Raw genomic sequence first — 24,860 nt, forward strand, 5'->3', positions numbered from 1 at the left:
TATATGAAGTTTAATAAGTTTATATGAAGTTGTTTAATGTGTAATCACATATTCTTATTTGGCAAACCTAGCTAGTTTGTATTTGTGGATATGTTACAGCACTAGAAAGGATGCAGCTTCAGGCAGGCTTTGACTGAGCAAAGTTGAATTATACATCCCGGAGTTTATCGATTTAAACAGATGGTGTTAAACACAATTTAATCACAATATATATTAGGCTGTTGAAATTCTTAAATGGAAACTAATTAGTACACTACATTACAAACTTAAGACTTCAGAAAACTAGGAGACTGTAAAACAACTCATTCATCCACTGTAAAATAGTGATAACTGTATCAAACATTTTTGACATTAGTTGTATCTTTTTTTATTCTTTACTTAATGATAAGCCAAAAAAGGATGATATATCAGTAGTTACATAAAAATTTGTAAGCTTAACTCATTTTTTTCCTTTTAAGTTGTGGAGTGTTAAGATATTTCATCACTTAAGTATAGTTTTCTTTAAGGTATGGTAATATAGAGGCTTTTTTTACACTTGAGTATACCTCAGAATATCATTTTGAATGTGTACGTTTTGAAAATTGTTAAAAACAAAACAAATTATTAGTTTTCTTTTAATAATTCCTCAGCATTACATCTCCTTCTCAATGTCTAAAATTTATATTGTGGAAATGAAAATTGGGTGAAAAGAGATTAAAACTGAACAAAAATGGAATAAAAGTTTTGTAGTTCAACTGTAATTAGTAATCTAGTGTTAAGAGATTTGATTTTTATTAAATGAGCTAAAAAAAAAAAAAAAAAGTAATATATTACAGCTCACTTAGTAATATGTGAGTGTATTCACTTATTACAGTTCTATAAAAATAAGTAAGCTGTAATAAGATCATAGTAGTCTTTCTTCTCCAATATATAAGATTGGCTTAATTATAGCATTATTCTATTTTTTTTATTTAGGTGTATTTGCAAGAAAAAAATATGAAAACTTTAAAACTGTCGTTATAACTAAAACTATTAACGAACGTTAAAATCTCCACCATAATGAGTGATAGGCTGTCAGTAGTTGTCTATAGTGTTGATATGGTTCAATTGAGTGAATGAGTATAACACTGACATCTAGCGGTTTTACAGCTAACTGTTTGAATATTAGGTCCATGAAGGTCAATGTAGTACACGCAACTGTAAATAAAATATCATGCGCAAATGGTTCTAACTTATATTATTGCAATGTAATCCTTGTTTATTTATGAAATGTTCGAAAATACCCTTCATTATCCTCATAGAATTTACAAGAAAATGTGTTATTAATGATTTTAAAAAGGTTATAAAAGTAATTCTCTTAAAAACAAAACAAACTGTCATAAACATAAGACATTAAAGTTCTATTTTAAGAATTTAAAACATAACTCATTATATCCTTTAAATAGTTTAACCTAATTTCCCTTTTAAGAAAAACTTCTTATATAATTTCAAGATAAATCAGTATTGTGTAATTTAACCCTTTTAAAAAAAGCTTAATTTATTTATTATTAATTTCAGGGGTGCTTCTGAAATAAAAGAAAGTAACGTGGTTTGGAGAAGAATTTAAAAATTTACTTCAGAATGCTGAATATTTTCAGTGTCATGGCTACTTTTGAACGTCTTAAATTAATAAAAATCTCATCAATTACTGTAGTTATAATCCTTGGAATAATGATAGCATAGGTTAATACAACTACTGCGCATTATAAAAGTAAAGTCTAGATTTAAAACTACGAACCTTATCAGTACAAATTGACACAAATTTGATAGACTATTTCAAAGATTCTTTTAATAAATATTTTAGGAATTTAATAAATGTAATTAGGAACTCCGGATTTTCTAGATTTTCAGCCCAGTTTTTACGTAAATCAATGTTGTGATAAGTAACACATGTTACGTAAAACATGATAAAATGGCCCTCGGAAAAAATGGTTTAGTGTATGTTAGCAAAATTAAAATAGCTTCAAAAATCGATTTTCCATTACCGAGTAACAAACGAATTAAACCAAAAGCTATACTGAGAGGATGTAGTACGTTCACAAAAAAAAAATCGTGTAAAAAAGACTAACAAGTAAGACACAGATAAAAAACCAAATATTGTTTATAATGTCCATTGTCAATGATAACATATAGAAAAAACACGTTTTAAAATATAGTTTTGACGTTTTATACTAATTTACAGAGACGATTTACGGAGTTTTGAAACCAGGTTTCACCTTTCATTGCACTCTGTACACTGAAGTAATAACGATAGAAAATAAATCATACTGTACAAGAAACTATCCGTGGTGTTTTATTCAAAAGCAACCCTAACAACTATTAAATTTTCCGTTTATTTAGATAGAGTTGTTTTACGATCATTAGAAATTGCCGCCATTGAAGTTCGATTAAAGTTATATAAAAATAAATCTTTTACTTATGGAATATTATAATTTAGCGTGTTGTGAAAGTGTGTACTTCAACGAAGTAGATACTTCTTTCATCAGTAACAGCATTTTCATTGAAATGGCATAAGTCCGAGATAAAGTCATAAAAATAATTTTCATTATAGAATAAAAAATAAATAATTGTAGTCTACCTTAATAAGTGTAACGAGTCATGCAAGCGGTTAAATCTCGATGAAACAGCACAGATTTTAATATGTTATGATCATTGTTTAGAAAATGATTTTCCAAGTTTATTAGGCAGTTGTAGGCCTCTCATGATTGTATTCGCTGTCACTGGAGCTCCTTCTTCATCACTAATCTCTTTGGAGCTAAAGTGATCCTCTAACATAACGTCAAAAATGTCACCCACATTAAGAGCTTCGTCAGCATCAATTTTCTGACATTTTCAATCATAAGATCTTCAAAACCTTCTCGACCAATCGCATGCACTACAGTTATAATATTTTAATGCAATTCAGTTTTACTTGGACTAACATGGTTAGTTTTAACACATTCTGGCCAAATTGAGCTTCAACATTCAAACAGAGTTAATGGCTTTAATCCCGAAAAGTCACACCAACAAAATTCACGCTGTCCATAACTGAAATTTTTTCCATAAAAAAATTTTTTATGCCTCAAATTTTTTTTCGCCTTTATCGAGCTTATCCAGAATATATTGGATCGTTCTTTTGACGTAATAGGACTTAAACGTCGCTATAATCTAAGGGTCTAAGGGTTGAATCAAGGCTGTTATATTTCGTGGTAGGAATAATAAAACTTTCATATTTGGGTGTTACAACACAGGATATCGAGGTGTATTACCTACAAGTAAACGAATTTTAAACGGAAGACCTTTCTTTGTCCTCCATGTACTTCCGTGCTTTAAAAATAAAAAAAATTATTAAAACAGTAAATATTCCTGCCGTCATCCATGCTTTTTTTTTGTTAGCCCCCTGGGAGAGGGCTACACCTTTAATTGCACGCTGATAATGTGCTCTATTAATGCATAAAGGCCTCATTAAACGATAGCCCGAAGCGTTACTGCATGTATGTTTTAAAGGTCCTTGATGACGCCTGCGTCATTGCTAAACAAAACGTTATGATAGTTTACATCACGTTATGATAGTTTAGTGCCGTTGCAAATCTCTTGTCTATTCTCGAGCTTGGATATGCGTCATATCATGATCATGGAACAGTTTATTACACAACAAAAACCGAACTAGACAATTATCCAACTATTAGTTGAACAGGAGAAATAATACAGTTACAGATAACTTTGTAGCGTGCGTTAGTGTCAGTTTAATGTTGATTTTCTGTTAATCAGAGATTATTTATTAGATGATTATTTAAAAATAATCCACAAGTATCTCTGTTTATAAATATAAATAAAAATATTTATTACGATTAATGTTTTTTCATAAAAGATTCTCTTCTTAAAAATTTGTATTATATCTTCGTCTCTAACTTGTTTAAAATTGCTAATATTACGTTGGGAAAAGCCTATAAAGCTTTGGAGAATTCCTACTTGTTACCTAGAAAATAAAGAAGGTAGCAGCTTATATGTACCTAAAAAATAAAATTGTGAAGATGTATTTATACGAATTAAGAATAAATAAATTTTTACGTGGAAAATGATACTGCATCAAGTAACTTATATCGTGTTCTTATTTCAAGAAATCAGATTTTCGTAACTTCGACAGCTATTATTAAACATTTTTTTTAATACGATGTAATTGTGTAAAATGGTAAGATAATTTACAAATAATATTCTATGAATTTAATGTGTTAGAGACAGTGAATATAATGATTTATTTTGTTTTTTTTTTATATATAAAAGTGATACTTTAATTTATAGCTTTACATTATCTTACTTGTGAATGCGATAAATGTAGAGCGTCTGAGATGCAAGCGGTACCAATCAGATTCGCTTTTCTGAGAGTAATTGCCTCATTATTATTTTCCAGCTACAGCTTGTAGTGATTTCCCTATGGTGAAAAGACTGAAGGTTTTATGTTAAGGACTGAATATTATCTGAATTTCAACCGGAATTGACACGTTGATATGCAACATTATATTTGGCTCGGTGAAGAACCCCATTAGAAATTACTTCTCTGTTCATTTTTTTAGTAAGCCTACCATGAGATTCTTGTTATTCTTGGTAATGGCTGGGCAATTTCAGGGGATGATTTTGTCTTATGTCAGGACGCCTAGAACCGTTACGGTTAAGGCACCTTACTATCACTCAAGATTCGAGTAAAAAATGTAATTAAACCTTCACTGGTTATTACCGTTTAAGTCGATCGTACATGTTAAAATTTTAACGATATCAGTTCCCGCAGGATTATAATGTTACTTGCTTCCTGTACTTGTGAACTTTTACTTCGTGAACATGAGATGCGGCTATCTACGAATTCAAACTAAATTCAGCAGCTTTAAATATGCCGGAGTATTTAGGATTATTAAACGACTCGCTATCTTATTAAAATTATTTTTTAACGTCAAGTCTTATTTTTTACCGTTTACTTTTCACTTTTTTGATTAATTACGCTTAATTAAAATATAAATAACTTTTATCCATGTTTCTCCTAATTTTAAGAAAATTTAGGATTAACCTTCATTTTAGACGTTCTGTTTAGTAAAAAAACAATATTTTTTTCTATTATTTAATGTAAGAAAACCGAAAAATATAAACAATATTACTTAAAAAAAACAAAAACTTATAAAAAAATAAAAGGAAGGAAATAGTTTGCAGGAAAAAACATTTAAAAACGTAGTACACAAATTTATAGAGATGTAAATTCTGTAATATATTTTCCTTAAAAATGTAAATAACTGCAGCATTTTTTAATTTTCAGATTATACTGCCTCATAACAGGATGCAATCCAAATACAGTTCAGCAGTCTATCTTTTTTAGTTTTCGATCAACCATTCCGGAGATAAATTTTATAAAAATATTAAAATTTTACCAATAAAAACCGGTATGTATTGTTTATATAACAACAGCTAGATCACATAAAAATTGTAAAGCATTTAAAGTTTTAACAATAAAAAAATAATAATATTATTAATAATAAAAAACAAAGTTACGAAAGTAAGGCGACTGATAATAAAAATATTGTCGTTACTATTGCTTAATGCAACTTGTTTTATAGACGGGTGATCAGGTTACATTCATTGTAATTACAGCTGCTATAGATGCATTTAGCATTGAGCGAGCAGTTACATAGAGTGTTGCTGATATAAACTAAGACTAATAAAAAAAAGGTTAATAATTTTACTGGAGTGGTTTCAACACAAACTGGTCAGAACGAACGGATGGAAAAATAAATTAAAACCTGTGTCGAAACGTGTATGTATGAGCTCACACGTGCGTAAGAGAAAAGGTATAAGTAAATAAGAAGACGGGAAGAGAGTGAGTTTGAAGTAAGATCATCTTTGATTGGATTACGGCACAAAATAAAGAATAAACGCTGGATGAATGCAGTCCAGAATCGTTAAACTCGGTACCTGTACGGCATGTGAAGCAATTCTCTTTGGTAATATTTCGTAATAAATAGTTCAACAAAAGTAACGAACAACTGTTTTAATTCTCAATATTATATGAAGAAGTAGAGGCAAATTTCGACGTATACTTTGCTACATCGATTAACTGAATGCTGTTATACAAGAGGGCTATTGTTAGTCAATAAAAATAACATAACAGAGAAACATGCATTCGCTGATCATCGGCATGAAGAAGAAATCTTTAAAAGGAAAACTAATTTGCTTAAAAATGTATTTTTTTTTTTTTAATATAAATAAATTATAATTTTTAGCATTTTTAAATCAACTTTTGTTTGAAGCGAGATACGTTTATTGGGATGGTGGAATATTGTAATATTTGATTATTTAAAATATAAATATTTACACTCATCATATTATTAAAACAATCCAGGCCTAATGTAACAGAATTCTATAAAGCATTTAAGAACTTGAATTATTTACTTTTGTAACAACAGAAAAGAAGCAGATCGTGTCGTTTTAGAACAAAAGAAAATAGTAAGAAAGAATTAGTTTGCAGTAATCTTAAATTATAAACCACCATTGATGCAGTCTTCATATACTGTACTAGCCGGCCCGTCTAGGATTCAGAACCTGGATCTTCGGGGCTCAGGTCGGTCCGGGCGAAACCCGGAGCCAACTCAACGGCTCCTCGGGGCCTTCCGGGGCTAAGGGGCCAAGAGGCCTACTCTATGGCCGCAGAGCTCGCTTCGCTCGCCTTTACCAATTTTCCAGGGAGACCGGCCCTTTGGAGATCCACAGAGCTTGCTTCAGTCGCCATTCCCATCTACCCAGAGGGCTCCACCCTCTGGAACCTACACTGTACGTTATCCACTTGGTTGTGAAAATAATATGGATAAATAATTATAATGTTCAGCTTTAACTGAAAAAAAAATTACAAAAGATAGAATAATAGTAAGTATGATAACTAAAGTACACATACCTTTGACGATGAAAAATTCTAACTTATTTCTTTGCCGTGGGGACAGAAATGTAATAATGAAGTAAAAGGATTAACCTATTTTTTACATAATGAATATCTTTAATTCACAGCTTCACCCTCCTTGGAAGCGGAGAAATAATGAATAGTTCTAATATCTTAACATTCAAGGGACATAGGACCTCGGTAGATGGTTTAAAATCTTCCCTGGGATAATAGGAATGTATCCTGCAAATTTGAAAGCAATCGGCCGATTGATTCTTGCGCGATGCGATAACAAACAGACAAATACCTGGTGCGTGCAAAAGTTAGCCTTCAACTTACTAACAAACACCCCGTTTGAATTTTGAAAATCGGACGATTGTTTGCAGAGATATTATAAGAGCACCCCATTGCACCTCTCAAAACTGCACCCCAGAGGCACCCCGTTTGTTACTAGCTGTTGGAGACGATAGGTCTAGCCTCCCACGAAGTGCTCGCATACCTCACCATTCTAGCCTCACACGCAGTTCCCACGAGAAGCCCATTATTGTTAAACAGAAATTTTTTTAATTTATTTAATATTATTTTATTTAATGTAAATTTAATTCTCTTATTTTTGTAATATTATTCATTCGATTGATTCGAATCATTCAGTTCAAACACAGCTCACGCAGTGATAGAGACTCACAGTTCATAGTTAATACTGTCAAAACACAGTTAATTCAGGGTGATTTTTTAGTCCTGTTCCCTAATTGTTAATGTCTGGTTATTTTTTTCTAAGAAAGGAAAATTTTGTTTTGTGACACGAAGTTGGTTTTACTCAACCGGTATAGATACGGCAGTGTGAGTTGATTCTCCTTGAGCTGTGTAAACTTTCCGGTCGTGTTACGAACAGAATGTCTTTTACCATAGAACAACGAGTTTTCATTCTTGAACAATATTTTGCTACGAAATCGTACGCGAATATAAAAGAATCATTTAAAATTAAATTTGTTGGTGTTCCTCCGCCAGAAAAAATGTCAATTTCTAGGCTAGCAAACCGATTTCGAGAGACAGGTAGTGTTTGCGACAGAAAACGTAGTGGTCGACCAACTCGCTTGACAGATGACGTTTTGGAGAATGTGAAAATAAGATTGCTCAATTCTCCACGGAAAAGTTTACGAAAACTTTCCACGCAAGTTGGTTTGTCATATTCGAGTGTTCAGAAAGCTGCTAAAAAATTGAAATTGTATCCGTATCGCGTACAATTGATCCAAGAGCTTCAGCCTCCAGATGTAAACAAGGGATTGCAATATTGCCGTTTGTTTAGGTACCTCGTAAATGATAACGGAATCGAATTTTTAAACACAGTGTTCTTTAGTGATGAAGCTTGGATCCACTCGCGTACAAGCTTGGATTACACTCGCGTACGATTTCATAGCAAAATATTGTTTAAGATTGAAAACTCGTTGTTCTATAGAAAATAGAAAAACACAACCGGAAATGGCCTTTAAACATAGACGTAGAAAACGCTTTTTTGAATTGCAACGCTTCAACGGACGGAGGGCAAATCGCAAGTCAGTAGCACAAGTACTGCGCTATTGTAGGAAAATACTCAGAACTGAACGACTTGATAATTTCATTTGAAAATGAATGATAAATTGTAGAATAAACTGGAGAATTTTTCGGTAAACTTTTGTAAAATAAATAATTAAGGGATCTTAAGGAATGAAATTTTAATTAAGATGGTAGTTGTTAAGGGCACTTTGTAAGAAAAAATACAAAAAGACAAAAAGTAAAATAAATCTAGTAAATTATTTAGGAAATTAAGTGACACATACACACTGAGACAAAAAATTTAGCAGTGAACAGAAAGAAATCTTTCGGAATGCATCAAACGGTCAAAAAAGTGACTGTAAGCAAATAGTTTTGATAAATCATAATGTCATGAATTAAGTTTTTCGCATGCTAGAACTTTATTTAGAAAAATATAAAATTAATTACATAATTTACACGATTCGTTTGGTTACTTTGATTTTCAATGCTATTATCCGAATTGGTCATTTTTCTGGTCAATGAAAAATTTCACGGTTAATTGTGATATAAAAACCGGGTAAAGACCCGACAAATGTAAAGTCTTATAGGCTTATCAGCCTGCTTCCTGTACTCTCTAAGGTGTTTGAAAAGCTCTTCATGAAAAGAGCTTTTCCAACACCAATTTGGGTTTAAGAGAGCAAAATGCTGCTGTGGAGCAAGAAAACAGGATTGTTAACTTTATAAATCATACTCTAGACGAGAAACAGTACTGTTCAGCGGTTTTCCTCGATGTCAGTCAGGCTTTTGACAAGATTTGCCATGTAGGGTTGCTCTATAAACCGAAAAAGGTTTTACCGCATGTTTTCTAGGTGGTACTAAAATCTTACCTAGAATACAAGTGCTTTCAAGTTAAACACGGAGAGGTTTTGACGGATTTGTTCCTTATACAATCAGGGGTACCTCAGGAAGGAATCTTGTATGTTCCGTTTACAGCTGACTTGCCAATCACGGCAGATACCACAGTTGCAACGTTTGTTGACGATACTGTAATTCTTGCTGTCCACGAAAATCCGAGTATGCGTCTCGTTTTATTCAAGATTATATCACTCTCCTGGAAATCGTGGCTTACATGTTGGAAAAAAAAAAAAAAACGAAACAAAATCAAAGCACGTCACGTTCACCCTTCGCAAGGAACACTGTCCTCCTGTTTCTATCTTTAGCATTCCGATTCCGAGATCTCAAGACTGTAAATATTTGGGTTTTCATCTTGATCGACGACTTACTTGGGCGAAACATATCACATCTAAGCGGAAAAAATTGGATTTCAAGTTTAAACACATGTGCTGGCTGATAGGACATAGATCTCCGCTTTCAGCAGAAAGTAAATTATTGATGTATAAGTCCCTTTTGAAGCCTGTTTGGACTTACAGGCTTGAAATTCTAGTATTGACATACTTGAACGCTACCAGACAAAAACATTGCGGAAAATGTTCAACATAACCTGGTGCATAAGTAATAGTCTCATGTATAATGATCTTAATTTGCGAACCGTTCGGCAGGAAATCTTTCTGGTTAGCCTACGGTATCAAAAACGTTTGGATCCGCATCCAAATTATTTGGCGTTTAATTTATTAGATAACATGATGAATGATTTTTCAAGATTGCTGAGGAACAATATTCTTGGTTTGCCTGATCGTTTCAATTGGTGACTTTATGGTCTGGCCGTACGGAGTGCTCCTTTGTTTCATTATTAAGTCACAAACCGCTGGGTATATGACTACTTAATGTTAATTCAAATACATCTTATTTACTTATTTTTCAGTTATCTTGCTGAACAGATTGTAAAGTTGCTGTGTCGTTATAATAAAAAATATATATATATATAATTAAAATATACGAATTGAATATAAATATGCCACATCTAATATCGAAAAAAAAAAACAATATCATTCCTGATAAAAATTACACTCGGAAAAAATTAGAAAAAAGTAATTGAAAGTTCTATCTATAATCAAAGTAGCCAGTATAATTGATAAAAAGTATTATAATTCACTCTTCTTACAAGTTATTAATTTAAAATGTAAGAGATAAAACTGTTATTGGAAATAAGGAAGTTATCGTATAAAGAAAATGAAAATTCATTAAAATATACTTTAAAAATACTTTATAAACTTGATAGACGTTGTCATTTGTAGTTAGCATTAGTATTAGTAATTAAAAAAAGAAACAAAAGCAAAAATAAAATGCAACTAAATTCTTCCTATTAATTAATGCTAATTAACCACGTAATTAGAGACAGGTATACAATAAAGCTAATTGTTATGTCTAAACTCTTTATATGACTGAAAAAATAATGAGTGATAGAAAAAAGGGATAGGCTGCATAAAACACATTTAATAACAACAGCCTATTATTTAGGCTAGTATATAAAAAAAGTAAATATTAAAAAAATACTTAATTTCAGAAAAAATTTACATATGTTGATCACATTGTCTCTGTTAATAGTATTTTAGTACTTTCTTTTACTTTTCTCACTTTAATTTTTTATTTATTAATCTTTTTATAGATGATTAATTTGTTATGTAAGACTGAAGTTTGTGCGTAGGAATATGATGTAGAATTTTCAGCAATCCTACAGGGATTCGAACCTAGAATCTTCCGGTTAACAGGAAGAGATGACCTGTGACTTTGATGACCTGATGACCTTGTATTTGTTAAATTAAATAAAATATTAATGTACGAGCTTTTTCTTTTTCATAAACTAACAACGATTTGAAAAAAATATTTATGAGAATCATTAGTTTTATCTGCACAATATGCAAATCAACACATTTGAAATCAATGTGTATAAGAATTACATATTTTTAACCTATGTACATGTTTGTCCTTTACATCTGTAATTTTATTTTTGTAAATCAAGCAAATAATGTTTTTGCTACTTATCAAACAGGTTTCAATTTTGTGGCATTGATAAGTAATGTTAAATGTAAATCAGATTGCTTTTCAATAATTTCATCTCATTTAATTACACGAATACACTTACATTTCCTTTTTTATTCAACTGAACTTTAAAGTAGTAATTGCAGTTTAATTACACTAATTCTTTGGAAGAGGATTATTTAAGTAGTGCAGTCTACCTTGCAAAAACGAGAGGCCTAATATTCACTATGGTTATAAATATTCATAAAAATCTTTTTTTAATATGTTTATATTTCATAAGAATATTTATTTTGCTAAAGGTGTTTTTTACATACATTTTACATACATGTTTTATACATACATTTTTTTTACATACCTGTAATAAATGAATTCATCTTTTCTTTTAAGTTTTTTAGATTATATTTGTAACTATGGATCTGCGACAAAAAATCAATATGACTAAAAGCTTTGAGTATACCGCAACTCAGCGACAACAATCCGAAGAGGATTAACTGCAAATTAATTCAAGCGAGTACATATTTAAATTAGAATGCTTATGCCTCTTCTCATATGTCATTTCTGTCTTTGTAAAGTTTTCTTTGGTAAGTCTGACGAGTTTAGCTCGATAATTGGTTTAGATTACAATTTATTTTATCCTTAAATGATAGGTATGTAAAGTAAAATTCGTAGTTGACATACTAGCACCTAAATCTCAGAGAACTGTTGCATTTGTTTCATAAAAAGCAAAAAGAGTCACTTTTATCAATCGTTTTGACTGAAAATGTATCTTACATATGACAGGTCATTTTAAACAATAATAAATTTTATTGCCATATATCCAATTGGTTTTAAAAAAAAATCTAAACTTGGAGTTTTAGATAAAGTGAATCCTTTGAAAACCTGAAAATTAAACTAGGTACACAATGTGTATTTTTCTAGGGGTACGAAGTTTTCCTAGATATGTAGTACATGATAAAAACAGAAAATATTTTCTTCGACTATTTTTCAAAACTTGAGATCACATCCTGGTGGTTTTCGTTTTTTGGACGTTTGATTAGGTTGTCAAGTTTAAAGAAAGGGGGTTAAAAGAATAGGTGCTTTACAAGCTACATAAGCTTATGATAGCAAACATTAAGCTGATAGCTTTTTCATACACATACGTATTACAATACGGAAATTGAGTCTTAATTGTTCAACATTAAAATTTTGACACTATTTTAAAATAGAAAAAGTATAAATATTTAACTATGTTGAAAAATAAAATTTAATTGATTTTATTATTATTAGTATTTTTTCTAGAAATTAAATATCTGCAGAAGTAGAAATTATTACTACATTCTTGAAAATGTTGAAACTATTTGAGTGATTTCTGAAATTTGGATTTATTCTGAAATTAATTTCCATACGTATATAGTATGTTATAACTATAAGTATACAGTTATATATACTGCATACTTACTTATACTACATACTATAAGTATATATAGTAAGTTGAAACTATTTGAGTGATTTCTGAAATTTGGATTTATTCTGTAACTCATTTCCACAGGTTTGAAAAAGCTCCGTATACAATCGTGCACACTTCTTTATGTATATTTTTGTTAATTTTTTATTTTGCGGTAAATGTTTTGTTTACTAGATGATTAAAGAACAAACAGATTCTAATCATATCAAAATTTGGAATACATTTCCCAAGAATGAATGTAGAAATAATTACTTCTACATAATAGCTTGAAAAAAGAAAGAGATTGAGCCATTTTTAGTAAATGCCATGCTTTCTTTTCCTGTTTAGCCTCTGGTAACTACCGTTTAGATAATACTTCAGAGAATGAATGATGATGATATGTAAGAGTGTAAATGAAGTGTAGTCTTGCCCATTCTCAGTTCGACCATTCCTGAGATGTTTGGTTAATTGAAAACCCAACCACCAAAGAACACTGGTATCCACAATCTAGTATTCAAATCCGTGTAAAAATAACTGGCTTTACTAGGACTTGAATGCTGGAACTCTCGCCTTCCAAATCAGCTGATTTGGGAAGACGCGTTCACCACTAGACCAACCCGGTGGGTAGTAAATACCATGCTACTTTATCTATTTTTAACTTTAATGTTTATTAAACTTCGACTGGAATAAAATATAATGAACCTTGTAGTATTTTTTCTCTATTAATGAACAAATTGATTTTTGTTAGATACTTTAATAAGGGTAGGTAAAGAAAAGTATAAAATGAAATCGGACAATAAAACACCTACAGTTATAACGTGACTTTAAAATTATCAACAGTAGTTATTGAGAAAAAGCGATAACTTACATATATATTACCATCTTTAACTACGTTTTTCTTCACATGCAAATCAAGAGATGATTCAAATGAAAAAGTCACAATAGAAAAGAAAATATCTGAAAGATGAACAAGAATTTATAAAATTAAAAATATGTCCTTTTAGTCTGGTTTAAAAATTATTTCTTTATAAAACACTTTAATCTAGATTTGTATATTTAAATAAATCTGCTAAAAAGAATAATCCTCATTTGCAAAATTTTGCACCTGACATGAAACTAATAATATAAAAAACCTAATAAATAGGTCCGTTATAGCCTTTTATTAAGTGATGTCTCAGTATTTTAAATGATCTTCAGGCTATAACTGCTGCTATTAATATAAACTTTTAAATTAACCTGTTCTAGAATCTGTTTAAAAATTAACCTGTTCTGCAAAAGATTTACTTACGTAAAAAATTAAGATCACTTTGATAAAATTTACATCGATTAAATAAGCATGATTGTTATGTAACTATTCTCAGAAAGCTTACAATGACTAACTCGATTTTAAAAATGTTTCTGATTCACTGTTTCCATTCAGTTTTAGGAATTAACCTATTCATTGCTTTTTTAATCAGGTTTTATTTCAGCTGTAAAACTGTGTTTTAATAGGAAACATGTAACGAATTCGGCTTCCTCAGACAGGCATTGTCAGATTCTTGATAAGAGTCATATCTCGTGTAAGTTTACACGTCATATAATAATTGAAATACTAACAACTTGATCGCTTCTCAGAAATGAAAATAAAAATCATTGACCAGATAGGAAAAAAAACATATCTCTGTATATTTGATGCCCAAGCGTGAAAATAAATTCAAAATTATAATACAAGGTAAACATCTTCCTACTAACCTTGCATTAAAATTAATAATCTAGTAAGTAATTATAAGAAATATAATACTGTATTTGCTTTTCAAATATATTAGTTTAAGAGAAGGCTATTCGATGATTAATTTCTAAGAGCAGTATCTCAATGAAATACACACAAGTGAAAATAAAAATTAGAACTATTTAGATTTTAGAGGTTTTTTCTACCTCTCCTTTTCATTTATAATCTTAGTTAAACAGTGCCTCATTTATTTCTAGTAATCGTAAAACATGCTTCAAAAAATTATTTCTATAATGTAATTTTTACCTGATACTTACATCATAAATAATTTAGTATTTTGCAATTGTTCAATTAAGCAAGTTATCTATCATTATTAAAAAAAATTACTGCATATACATATATACCATATGTTGCAAAGAGAAAATACAAAAAATACTCAAGAAATTAGTCTACATGTTCTTGTAGAACAATGAGTCATCTTTCGTTAAGCTTTTATTAAAGATCCTGTTAAAGTTTGTTTTGAAATACTCGCTCTAGATTATTTTTTTGGTGAAGTTCTTTCTTATAAGTTAACCTGATCAGGCATCTAATTTAAAAAGAAGAATGATTTAAATATCATTAGTCTTGGCATAATGTTTACTTATTTAAAGGAAATGATTTGATTTTGTAACCAGGTATGTATTAGTTCTAGAAGTCTTATTACAAAACTTAATTCTTAGTTAAACTTAATTCAAATAATTAACTTATGCTACAAAAAATGAATAATTTACATTATTCATAAGTAAATATCTGGAGATCTATAAAAAAAAAAATTAAAGAATGTATGTATTTTGAGGAATAAAATTGCTAAAATTTAAGTCCATTTTAAATTTAAGCTCATTTTAAGTCCTAAGTAACGATCAAGTAGTTTAAAGTTACTGGATAGTCCTTTCTCATAACAAACTAAATCCCAGAAAGACTGATAGTTAATGTATAATCTTCTAAGATTCTAATTAATTAAATACTAAGAATCTTTAATCTTAGAATCTTATTCTAAGATTCTAAGATTAAAATGAAGAGTTCTAAATGGTGATTGTTCCATAAGGCTTTGAGGTATGATTGAAAGAATGTACTGGATTGTATTTGTACAACAGCAAAGAGAATATTGCAATTCTTTTCTAATCTATAGTCTATGTCTTAAAAAAAGACTAAATCCTATCTCTTAGCTAACAGTTAAATAGAGGATCAGTAGGCATAAAGATGTTTAATCCTGCTTTAATGGCAATCTAACCTCAATAAATAAATTTATTATTGGAATGTTCCTATTCAGATTAAAAAAACCATTTCGGCATGCCGGAAGGCGGAGGTAGATTTTACCAGTGCTAAGTAGGGGATAAAAAAGATTTCCACCCTAAAGTTAAGATAAACTCAATTCAATCAACTCAATAAAGTTAAGATTCACTCAATATGACAATGGTTGCATGTGAAAAATGTTTCATATTTTTTTTGATTCGATACTGTTCCAATTAAGGAAGGTATGATTCATTTTTGTCTTAGAAACCGAATTTTTTCAATCCCCTGGGTCAATGGTTAGTGATATAAAAAAATTGACTTAGATAAGTTTTAGGCCCTCATCCAAATAATAGTAGGAACTTTAAAGGAATTCGATATTTTACTAAATAAAAAAGTAATAACGATATATTGTTTTTTCGAAAAAGCCCTCCCATTTCCATCCCCATGGTCCGATTTTGGCTGTTATCGATTTTGGACTGAGATTTTGGGACGAGTTATTTTTAAGAAACAATTTCAAAGTGATTGGCGCAAAACTATGGCAGTTATCCTGTCCACAAGAAAGGGAAATATCTCCCTCTATGAATCATAAGACCTTGCCGATGGTGAGGTGGCTTGAGTGCTCAGTAATACAGAGTAGCTGGACTGATGGTACAACCACAATGGAGAGGTATATGTTGAAAGCCAGTCTAAGGAATGATTCCTGAAAGAGGGCAGCAGCTCTTTCAGTAGTTGTTAAGGGCGAAGGTCAGGATGACTTAAATGGCCATATCAACATCACTCAATCTTCTGAGTACTGTACAGCTGAAAGCAATGGAAAATTACAGCTGCTTTTTTCCAAGAAAATATAACTCGCTGCATTTTCAAGTAACAAAGGTTCCTTCCTTGGCAAAATATTCCGGAGGTAAACTAGGCCCCCGTTCGGATCTACGGGTGGGGGACTACTAAGGCAGGGGTCACCAGAAAATTAAAAAATAATACATTCTACGAGTAGAAGCGTGGAACGTTAGAAGTCTAAAAAAGGTTGGTTGATTAGAAAACTTAAAGAGGGAAATGGATAGATTAAAATAGTAGGAATTAGCAAGGTTCAGTGAGAAGAGGTAAACGACTTTGGGTCATGTGATGTTAAAATAATTAACACAGCTTCAAATAAACGGCAGGCAAGAATAGGTTTCGTAATGAACAAGAAGATAGGGAAGAGAGTAGAGTATTTCAAAATACATAGCGACAGAATCATTGCAACAAGGGTAAAATCAAAACCTAAGCCGATTGTTAACAACGATTGTTAACATCTGTATGCCTACAAGTTTTTCTATGATGATCATAAGGTAGTGTGTGTATACAAAGAAATTGATGAAGCAATTAAACACATAAAAGGGAATGAAAATTTAATAGTAGTTGGAAGTAGTAGTAGACTGGAATGCAAGCAATGGAAAAGGCAAGGTAGGAAATATTGTGGGTGAATATGGGTTGGGCAAAAGGAATGAAAGAGGGAACCAACTTATAGAGTTTGCACAAAGTATAATTTTGTAATTGCCAACACCCAGTTTAAAATCCATAATAGAAGAATATACACATTGAAAAAGCCAGGTGATATACAAGGTATCAGATAGATTTTATCATGGTTAAGCAAAAATTAGAAATCAACTCGTCGACTGGAAAACTTACCCTGGAGCAGATATTGATAGCGACCATAATTTAGTGATAATGAAATGTAGATTGAGGTTTCAAAACCTGAAGAAAGATGTCATATGAATTGGTGGAGTTTAGAGAAACTTGAGGACGAGGAGGTAAAGAAGATTTTTGAGGAGGAGATTGCAAGAAGTCTGGGTAAAAGAGATAAGGTAGAAATTGTAGAAGAAGAATGGGAGAATGTTGAAAAGGAAATTCTTAAATCAGTAGGAACGAACTTAGGTGGAACAATGAGAACTGGTAGAAAACCTTGTATATCAGAGGATATATTGGATGAATGTAAAAAATTTAAGAATGCTAGTGATGAAAGTAAAAGAAACTATCGACAAATACGAAAATACTAAAAACAGGAAGTGCAAAATAGTGAAAGAATAGTGGATTAAAGAAAAGTGTTCAGAAGTGGAAAGAGAAATGATTATTGGTGAAATAGATGGAGCATACAGGAAAGTTAAGAAACATTTTGTGGTACATAAATTAAAATCTAATAATGCGTTAAACAAAGGTGGTACACCGATGTGTAATACAAAAGGATAGGTCGATAGGTGGTGGAATATATTGAAGAGTTATACGGAAGAAAGAAATTAGAAAATGTTGTTATAGAGGAAGTCAAAGAGGATGAAAGGGTTGAAACAATACTAAGATCTGAATTTAAAATAGCATTAAAAGATTTGAATGGCAGAAAGGCTCCTGGAATAGGCGGAATAACTGCAGAATTATTGCATAGTGAGGAAGTGATTACAGGTGAGGAAGCAATAAATAAATTACACAAACTGGTGTGTAATATTTATGAAAAAGAGGAAGTTCCATCAGAATTCAAAAAGAGTTTTATAGTCATGATACCATAGAAAGCAAGAACAGATAAACACGAAGAATGCAGAACAATTAGCTTAACTAGTCATGCATCAAAAATCTTAACTAGAATTCTGTATAGAAGAATTGAGAGGAGACTGGAAGAAGTGTTAGGAGAAGACTATTTTAGTTTCAGGAAAAATGTAGGGATAAGGGAAGCAATTTTAGCGCTCAGATTAATAGTTGAAGGAAGATTAAAGAAAAACAAACCAACATACTTGGAATTTATAGACCTAGAAAAGGCATTCGATAATGCAGATTGGAATAAAATGTTCAACATTTTAAAAAAATTAGGATTCAAAACAGAGATAGAAGAACGATTCCTAACATATACAGGAACCAAATAGCCACAGTAATGATCGAAGAACATAAGAAAGAAGCCATACTAAGAAAGGGAGTCTGACAAGGATGTTCCCTATCCCCGTTACTTTTTAATCTTTACATAAAAATAGCACCTAATGATGTTAAAGAACAATTTAGATCTGGAGAAACAGTACAAGGCGAAAAGATAAAGATGCTACGATTTGCTGTGATGTAGTAACTCTAGCTGAGAGCAAAAAGGATTTAGAAGAAACAATGAATGGCATGGATGAAGTCCTTCCTACGCAAGAACTACCGCATGAAAATAAACAAGAACAAAACGGAAGTAATGAAATGTAGTAGAAATAATGAAGATGGATCACTGAATGTGAAAATAGGAAAAGAAAAGATTATTGAGGTAGAAGAATTTTGTTATTTGGGAAGTAGAATTACTAAAGATGGACAAAGGAGGAGCGATATAAAATGCCAAATAGCACAGGCGAAACGAGCCTTCAGTCAGAAATATAATTTGTTTACATCAAAAATTAATTTATGCGTCAGGAAAACATTTTTGAATGTATATCTTTGGAGCGTAGCTTTAGGTGGAAGTGAAACTTGGACGATAGGAGTACCTGAGAAGAAAATTTTAGAAGCTTTTGAAATGTGGTGCTATAGAAGAATGTTAAAAGTCAGTTGGGTGGATAAAGTGAGAAATGAAGAGGTGTTGCGGCAAATCGATGAAGAAAGAAGCATTTGGAAAAATAGAGTTAAAAGAAGAGACAGACTTATAGGCCACATATTAAGACATGGAATAGTCGCTTTGATATTGGAGGGACAGGTAGAAGAGAAAAATTGTGTAGACAGACAACGTTTGGAATATGTAAAACAAATTTTTAGGGATGTAGGATGTAGGGGGTATAACGAAATGAAACGACTGCCACTAGACAGTGAATCTTGGAGACCTGCATCAAATCAATCAAATGACTGAAGACAAAAAAAATATATATAATTGTATATATAAACTTTTGAGCTGACGGTGGTTTTCGGGTCTGGGGGATGTGAAACGAGAAGAAGTGTCGAAATGATCCGGAAGTTGAATCATGGTGCCCATTACAATAGGTAAAAAAATTGGTAAAATACCTAAAATTGATAATCGAAAATACAACTAAAATTTCATTTTTACTATGTAATACATATGTGTACGATGCCCGCGCGCGTGTGTACATATATAAATATATACATATAATAAAAAGAAGTGATTAAAAATTATAAATAAATATCATAACTTCAAAGTGTTTTTAATTGATAATACAAGTAGTAATTAAAATAATAATTACTGCTGCTGATGGTTTTTTGTAGGTATATACTCGTACTAACTCTAAACGTATAGCCTCTGTGACCTTAACAGTCACTGTTTTACGGGCAGACTACTTCACGCACCGTTGGATTAAAGCATGTCCAATAAATAAAAGAAATCAGTTGGTGTTTTGCCAACTTGTGAAACTACAAATTGTGGGGGTGTGCGTGCATAATGAATACACATGCTCACAAACACCAGTACAAATCTCTCATAAAGGTGTGGCAGTATTTCGTGTATATAATTTAACGGAAATGTCACATTAATAGAATAAATATATTGAGTTTTTTAAGTGTTACATTTCATTCGCTAAAAAAAATTATAAATTATTAAAAGCATGTAAAATTCATCAGGTTTTTATAAAAATAAATATAATCATATGAAATAAATACGTAATAAAAGGTATAATTCGTTTAGCGTTTACTCATACTCCCTAAATATAATAAAAATTATTTGCTGTGGACACCACATGACTTCCTTGCATGCCTATTAAATTACATACACTAATTTTTTGTTTCACTTCATTTAAACTTATTTCATTTGAAAGTGAGATACGATCCTCCAATTCTTTAATAAAGTGGACGGTTACACAATTGCTGAAATATTTGATTTTATTAACATCAAATATTTATGCAATTATTAATTCAACAATCTTACATGAAATACTGGGGTAGAGTAAAAGTCATTACTCGTATTATTAAATCAGTATCATTTGTATTTTCGTGAGTTGCTGATTAACAAAACTTTGATTTCTGGTGTGTCGTGTAAATAAAAGTTAATAATAATTACACTATTCTGTTTAGTGAACTGTTTACCGGTTACAAATGTTAATTTCGACCATATGGTGTAAAATATTCAGTTTTTATTATTGGATTATTTAGTGAATAATAAAAATTGAAAAAGAAACATTCGTACAGGAAAAAGAAAGATAACATGAGGAAATATATCTCAAAAAACGAAAAGAATATGAATATGAAGAAGAAGAAAATGTTAAGAACAAGGGAATAATATAAAAATCAGGAGAAGATGATAAGTATAAAGAGTAAGAAAATGTTAAAACCAAAGAAAGAATAAAAGGATTAAGAGACGATTATAAACATAAAGAGGAAGAAAAGATTAAGCCCAAGAAAGAATACAAAGATTAAGAGAGGATGATGAATATAAAGAGAGAGAACATTTGAGAAGTAGAGAACGTGTACACAAATTAAGATCAGAAGAATTATTTCAAACCACAGAACGATTAAATGATTGGCAACAAATGAAAATAAACGAAATGATGACCAACTTCGACTTGGGGAAAATATTGTCCAACAATATCAGAGGAGTAATGAACTAAAAGAAGAATTTTTTGCAATTTATTAAAGATCGGGCATGTACGCCTCAGCGCACATGTTCTTGTGAGGGTCTATTTTTCAGTCAGGTCTATTTTTCAGTCAGTCCGTAGTTAACTTTAATGTAGACAAAATTAAAAAGAAATTAAACTAGAAAATTAAAAAATAAAACTTAAAATTTTCAATTAATGTTAAATAATCAGATGTTTCACCAAATCTATTACATATACACATATGTAATAATGCCTATTAAATTACATGTACACATTTTTAAAAGTATATCAAATTTTATTTCGCTAATAACTTCTGATTTTTTTCATATTTCTTTTTTTGTAGTTATTATTGAATTATTATTTATTGGAAAAGTTTTTTTAGAATCACGGGTTAATAATTATTAATAAGTTAATATATTTAAATTAAAAAAAGTTAAAAAAAATAAATTAAAAAAAAGTTAAAAAAAAAGTTGAAGTCTGATTCGAACCGATGGTCTCCCCTTGTAAGATACAAATATTTCATTAATAGAAATATTATTTGGCTATAACTCTGGAACCAATGAAAATAAGTACCACTTATGATACATCGTTGAAAAGCTCTCAATGAGGGCTAATTACTCCAGTTAAGAAAAAGTCCAAAATCCAGATTTTTTGGATTTTGAGCTTTTTTGGACACTTTTGGTCCAATCGATGCAATCAAACGGGGAGGGGCACAACTAGATGTTACAACAGTCTTAAATCCAAAATTTCAGCATCCTACGGCAAATCGTTTTTGAGTTATGCACGATACATACGTACGTACGCTGAAACTAGTCAAAATGGATTCAGGGATGGTCAAAATGGATATTTCCGTTGAAATATCCGAAATTTTTCCCGATCACAATAAGTTTTTAGTTCGTACAAGGGGTTGTAAAAAAGAAAAATTATTTTTAGAAATCTCTCACTTCTTAAGGACTATAGAGTTCAGAGAATATATATATATATATACAATGACTTACATTTTATTTTTATTAAGTGACACGTCGTAGTTAAGGTGCGTATAAAATTTACAGTTAGAAATTATATGGAATCATTTAATGATATATAAAAGTTATTTCCTGAAATATGAAACCGAAACTGTGTATATTCTCCGCATTTAAAAATTAAAGGCCATTACTAAATGACAAGGTTGACTATAATATTGGCCTAATACAAAGATTATACCTATAGACGTAATATAAAAGACAAGTTAATATTTTTTCACGGATTTTATTATAAATGCGGGATGCGATTATTGAATAACATACTCATATTTTTATTTACGAGATAATTATTTCTATTCAGAATAATTTTTCCATTGTTTCAGGACACTTTTAAAATGATTATTTTTTTTTTTTAAATAACAACTACAAATGCCCATTTACATCTAAGAAACGATCAGTATATCGTTCATCTCGTTAGTATGTAAAATGAACAAACTGTATACTGATTGCTGTAACAAATTAACAGGTTATTATTTACATTTTTCATGTATTAAATATTTATTAAAACCACACCTCTGTATTTTTGGTAAACTTAATTTATTAATAGAGAGACTTGGCCAATATTCTTATAGAGATAAAACATTCAGACTTTTTCTTGTTGAAAGAATAGTAATCGACAGAATTAAAGTTAAAATTAGGTAAAATTAAAGAATTCTTAAAACCACAAAAATTAAACTCTGTTATACTTTTTTTTAAATAGCTCAAGATTTGTTAATGACATATATATATTTATATTCTTCTTTTAAATCGATTTAATTATTACACCAGACAAAGGAAACCGTAAAAATTATTTATTCAGTTCAGATTTAATCGTTCATAGGTAAATCTATATTAGTTTATCTATTATTTACGTACCAACTTCCGATAATAAAAATCTTTAACTCAAGAAATTCATTGAGTGCTTAAGGAGTACGAGTTTAAAAGGTCTGAAATTTTTCAAAAACATTAATATATTAATGCTAGTAATGCGCATAAAATTGCGCTTTGTCTAAATGGATAACACTTATTAATGTATTTTACATTGTATCACTACCCTTATTTAATAAAAATATTATGTAAATTTCAAAAACCTAATAAAAGTGTTATGTTTATTGAAACCTATTTTTATAGAAAAAATGTCTAATGTATGCAGTAGTAAAATGATTTGTTATCTAAATAAAATTACAAAAACATGAGATAATTACAATTAAATCGGTGAAGTGATTTTGTGATGTAATTCTAATTGTTAGGATCAGCCAAAAAGTGAATAGTAATAGCAAGAGGACATAATACAGATACAAACGAATAGTAAATGAATAGTATGTGATGTGAAACTGTTCTGCAAAGAGGTCACTATGTTTGTTTTAATAGAAGGATGGTAACCGTAGGAACGGGTGAGTTACAAGCTTTTGATTAATGAGGGTGGAATTGACCTTGCACCACAACAGTCTGAACGTCCGTCTGTATGTCTGTTGACGGTCACGTTCATTCGTTCACATTCCAAATAAATTATAGACAACTACATTACTTAAATAACAATGCACAACTGTATTTAAATTATCGCGAAACCATATAGGAAATGTATTCGGTAAATACTATTCGTAGAACAATATAATTATGATTTCTTGTCGCTTGCGAAACATATAACTGAAATCACGTGTGACGTAAACAGAAGAATAAAAAAATGTAATGAGACATAAAGACTCGCAAATGAAAGGTTAAAATCGACTTCCTCCTTCGGTAGATTTTAGAAGCTTCAATTTTTAATACCATCATCATTAGTATCTTGCGACCTTTGCAGGATTCAGATCTATGTTACTATATATAATATAGTACTATATATATAGTAAGTGATGTGAAACTGTTCTGCCAAGAGGTCACTATGTTTGTTTTTATAGAAGGATGGTAACCGTAGGAACGGGTGAGTTACAAGCAATACAATATATATATATATATTGTATGTAACCGGCCAATAATTTTGTGCCAAAAACAACTGACCATAAAAAAGAGGAATGAAAGAAGTTGTGATTTTGAATATTTGATTAATGAGGGGCGGTAACGACTAAGATAAATATTTATTCAAAGAGTTTCAAGAAATTTTTTCAGAATAGATTTAGGCAAATTCATTATCAATTTAGGGTTTGGAAAAGTTTGATAAAAGTGAGGATAACTGGAGATAAAATATCTGAATATTATATCAATACCTTAAACAATTTTTCATAAATCAGCACTTAGTAGGAACAGTGTGTACGTTGAAAATGAGATTTTTAACGTAATGGTTGAAATAAAAATACACAAAATTGAAGAGAAAAGGAAAGTTAATAAACAGCCTAACCGATGTTGTATTACATAAAAAGTAACGCAGCCACAAAGCGCTGACATCAATTTTTAACCACTATTACAGTGGTTAAGAATTAGAGCTCTTTTAACTCATAACTTGATACAAAAAAAATAGTTTTATTTAGGTAGGCTATTTTATATACATACATATCACTTATAAATCACATTTAATGAAAATATTTTCTTTTATGGAGTTCTTTTTATAACTGACAAATTATCAAACTACTCTACTTTC

General features: G+C 30.4%; 1 protein-coding gene across 1 annotated transcript in view; it reads right to left on the reverse strand.

The window, feature by feature from the left end:
• Window positions 1-24,860, reverse strand: part of spz3 (Spaetzle domain-containing protein 3) — a 163,181-nt gene that overhangs the window by 44,844 nt on the left and 93,477 nt on the right. The gene's annotated exons all lie outside the window — the stretch shown is intronic.

Source organism: Lycorma delicatula, chromosome 1, assembly GCF_047948215.1.
Source record: "Lycorma delicatula isolate Av1 chromosome 1, ASM4794821v1, whole genome shotgun sequence".
Classification (NCBI taxonomy): domain Eukaryota; kingdom Metazoa; phylum Arthropoda; class Insecta; order Hemiptera; family Fulgoridae; genus Lycorma; species Lycorma delicatula.